Here is a 4,883-nt window from a genome sequence, read left to right on the forward strand (position 1 = left end):
ATATGTTGCTCATTTATTCTTTCATACCCTCTTATGTCACCCCCTGAAATTCGCAGTATGCTTCCCAACTCTTATTTATTACATCATTGTGATTTAAAATGTTTACACACTGTAATGATTGACTTACTTATGTATGAGTATGATACAGTGAGTTATGTTTTGTGCTATGTCTCTGTAGGTCCTCTCACATGTTATGGGAGAGACAGAGAGAATTCCTTGCAATTACATAAGGAAATGGTGAAGCTATAAATGGTTAGTATAATGATATAACTGGTTTTATTTATTTTCTCCTTGCATCAGTTTATTTATCTAATAAAGGGATGTTAAGATACAGAGGCTACCCAATTGAAGACTTGGGTCAAGTAGTTCTTTCCTAGATATAGCCTATCTTTAAGTAAGTTCTCTTTCCCATCTCTTTAGCATGAAATGATAAACTAACGATGATTGTATTAAGAACTATTGAAACAAAGAGGAAAGATACATTGGGTACGAAAAATAATTAACGAGGCAAGATTTTTATAAATCAATAACAAGATTTAAAATTTTGGAAAAAAAAAAACAATTTAAATTTAACATTGGTCTAAAACTTTCATTTTTTTTCTTAATCAGGTTGATTCACTGTATTTACCCCAAACTAAAAACTACAGTTAAAGTGCAAATTATACATTGTATGGACCAAAAATGTAATTATTGAAATTAAAAACTACAGGGACCAAAAATGCTATTAGGCCATTTTCTGATATTTAAGAGGATAGTGTAATTTTATTTTTGGGATTATAGTAAATTCAGTTTTAAAGTTACTTGATTTGTGAATTTACAGGTTTGTGGGTTGCCAAATGAGAAAGAAGTTTTTTATGGAGCACTTGATTAATGGACGGCTTGGGAGTCAAAATTCCCACTCATAGCAGCAGCCAAAGCTCTTAATTTCCTAAAATGTCGGAAAAAATGGAACCGTGCCATTCAAGTATTAATATCCTAATTTACAGTTTTGGTCCCTGTAGTGTGCTATATAGATTTTCTTGGATATATTTAAAAAACGAATCTTCATTAACTATATGATCACATTGAAATAGGAACCAAGAAGAAAAAAGACGATATACCACAGGGACCAAAAGATATAATTCCTGTTGACATATTCCATTGATTTTATTGGTTGTGTGTATGTGTGTGAGCCACAAATTTAATGTCATTCAGATTTGTATTTAGGTCAAACGCAAGAATTGCGAAAAGGATGGTCGTTCATGTTGGAGGTGGTATCAGGTACTCCTTATGTTGTCCCTTATAGGTATCTTTTTTTTTTCTTTTTGGTTGTTTAGTATATGATAGTGTTACATTTAAAAAAAATGTGTTATCAGTGGCAAAAAAAAAAGGATTAATATTTGTTTTTAACTAAAAGGCATGTATAAACAACAGAAGTTGCAGCTCAAAATATATACAGAAACACTAATATTTTTATGTTGTTTAGTTATTCAAGGTTGTATCTCTCTCCATATTTCTGCCTTTAATGTGTGTGTGTATATATATATATATATATATATATATATATATATATATATATATATATATATATATATATATTGAGGCATAATTTGTGTTGTTTAGATATGCCTTTTTGTTAAAAACAAATATTAATCCTTTAGTGTTTCTTCCCTCCTTCTAACTGTCATTTTTATATTTGATTTCACCCTACAAGAATCAGCCGAATGGTTTCCACTGTTCAGGTTGAGTGCACGTTAACAATTCTTTTAATTGGATTTTTAAAAATAATTGTTTTTTGTGTCTTTTTCTTGATTCATTTTCTCACCATATTTGACATAGCCACCCACATGGTTTCACTTCTAATCTAAACTCAACATTAGATTTGGCTATAATTCACAAAACCAGATTGCATACCTGCAATTGCAGAAGAAGCTAGATGCATGGATCTATCGATCCGCAGCTATCGCCAGGTAAATCTCAGCTACACTTATAAAACTGTAGGGTTATTTTTTTCACCAAATATTCCTCCACCTATTCTACTTCTCATCATCTTCTATTTATCTGTATTTTTAGGTACTAACTTTCTCTCCTCCGGTTTTATTATTACATGTTGATGATTTTAAATGTTTTGAGTCTTCTTACCTGTTAATCTTTTTTAGAAAACTCATTATTCCCCTTGGAGGTCGGCGCGAAGGTTACAATCTTGACACTGTTCGTGGTTATGTGTTGCTGGAATGTATAACACAATTTCATATCTGATAAGCTTACAAAAATTGATTTGGGTAAACGTCCACAGATTGATGTTTGTTGCGAGGTTTCTTTCTATCCATTTTATTATTTGTTTCTAATACATAGACAATGCATGCCAATTGTTTGTGAAAATGCTCAAGTGTATAATAGAAAGGATGCTGTCAAAAAGGTGAGTGAATACTTTCGTAAAGGTAATAACCAGGAAAATAACAATAAGTCACGTGTTTTCTTCTTTCTTGCATCTTATGATGTTATTATTTAGTTTGAACTATGATGGGTAAAACTGATAGATATGATTAAGAACATCAATTTATAAATTTAGCCTTTACCTATTGGTTATTCTCCCACAGTTGCAAATTGATCCCTACATACTGCCTTTAAGAATAGCAACCATATTTAAAGTACTGGTGAGTGTAATCTTAATTCCTGACTTTCTGTTTGGATATGGTTTTTCCTGTAATTGAATATCTTCTACATTCTTTTTTACTGGTTTGTACAATTTTATTCAGGGATTCCCAACATTTATTGGGAGAGGTGAGATTTTGCACATGAACGGTTCTTATGACATACCTTTTGGATAACAATTGTAAGTGAAACTGTAATTAGTATCAAGGGATAACAAACAATGTACTTTCACTGTTGTAAGTTTTGATTTACAAAAGCCAATTCACTGTAATAATTTGTTACATAGACTGTATTATTTGTTGCTATAAATAGTCAAAACAACTGGAGCCATACTACAACATATTTGACTATTATGTATTTGTAAATGAGTGAATTGCAGACAATAGCAACATACTTTACTGGTCTTAACCGACCCCCGCGGAGCGGGGCACCCCAGCTAGTTATTATAATAATACTTCCTATGATGGGTCTATATGTTCACCGCTAACCGTAAGGCAAGTATCTCATTCACTAATAACATTACCGACATGACCCAATGCACTAAGTGAGACGTGACTCTTATCTGTAACATTGCTCTTGGCTCATTGCATTCGCTACTCCGACGTTGCATAAAGTAGTACACACATTGTCGTTAAGGATCGGTACAAGCGGTGCCAATTCCACCGTGTTACACCTCCCATATCCCACGCGATGTTTGCTCTGGCCCCACTACATGACCAATATCACTCCATTCAACCTAGCACAAGGACCATGTCTCTAGTGGTTGTCTAGAAAAACAACATGATGCCTCTTTTGGCTTAAGCTCTTATACTATGGGTATATTCCAACCAGTTAGGCCACGTCACAATCCGGATATGTTACACACCTATGTCTAGGTTGCTACCATTAGTTCCGCTAAGTGTATTCCCCTTCTTATTAATATATTATTAATTCTTCACTCAAGGAAATACATTATAAACCTCACAAATAATCATGCTCATTGTGATTATAATTAAAGGCATATCACTTTCCAAGTTACTTCTTATGTAAACATGAAAACTAGTAAATACAAGTTAAAACATTTTAAATCACATACAAATTCATGCATATATCATATTTATGGCTTAATACATCACTAGCATGCTTTGTCCAAAACATCATAGAAAAATATTTCCAAGAAATCATGGAAAGCATACATCACATATAGTCAACACAAAACACACTTTCTATCATGGACCTAACACACCTCTCATATCAAAAAGAAGAATCTAGCACATATGCATCCTAAATTTTCATACGCGGTAAGGAATTCAATAGTACCCATAGCAAATCATACACAATAGGGGAACATGCAACTTATACAACCTAGTTTCATTCCAATCCATCTAAGATATGGAATGCCCTAACAAAGTACTTAAATTACACATTGATTAACTCGACTTTGTAAAGAAAATCTCTTTCTACACTTCAAAACTTGTAACCACTTGAGATATCATGATCTACCCTAATACAACACAAAAAAATATATTATTATATGCTTTCAAGGTTAAAAATCGTAATTCTATACCCCAAACATGTAAATGAAATATTTGACTAAATTCCCAAAGATTAACCCGAAACATCATCCTGTTCAAATCTATTTTAAGTCCACCAAAGCCTAAAAAAGACACAATCGGTTTCCATATTCCAGTAGTTTAAACTTTTATCGTTATAAGGACTAACTATATAGGCCCATAAGATTTTTCTACAACTTTCTATGGATTTTACAATATTGCACATCAATGCAATTAGTTCTGGACTAGTCTGTGAAAATGACAATTTTCACTCTAGTTAGAACAAACATCAAGTCAAGGGAATAAAAAGGGACATACTAGACTCAAAACATGAACTAATAGAATTTACGAATCCTAAATTTCACTCTTTATGATTTTTCTACATTTTATACAAAACAAGGATAGAATAGGTATTTTCATACAATTTCCCAACTTTGACTTTTAAGGGATAACATACATCTTAACCCATTAACCATAACAAAAACTACTACCACGATGAAATTAAAATCATAATAGTAGCAACACTTCATTGAGTCAAAAGGACAATTCCAACTTCAAACCATGACTCAAAGCACAATGTTTTTAACGGAGTTGAAAGAGAAAACAAAATTTGGGGTTTGAGTTTCCTCCACCATTAAGCCACAAATAAAGACATCTTTAGGACCATTTTGAGAAGCTTTTAGATTGTTCAAAACATGATTTTTATGTAGGAAAAAC

The sequence above is a fragment of the Lactuca saligna genome, chromosome 7 (assembly GCF_052625555.1).
Source record: "Lactuca saligna cultivar CGN05327 chromosome 7, ASM5262555v1, whole genome shotgun sequence".
Lineage (NCBI taxonomy): Eukaryota > Viridiplantae > Streptophyta > Magnoliopsida > Asterales > Asteraceae > Lactuca > Lactuca saligna.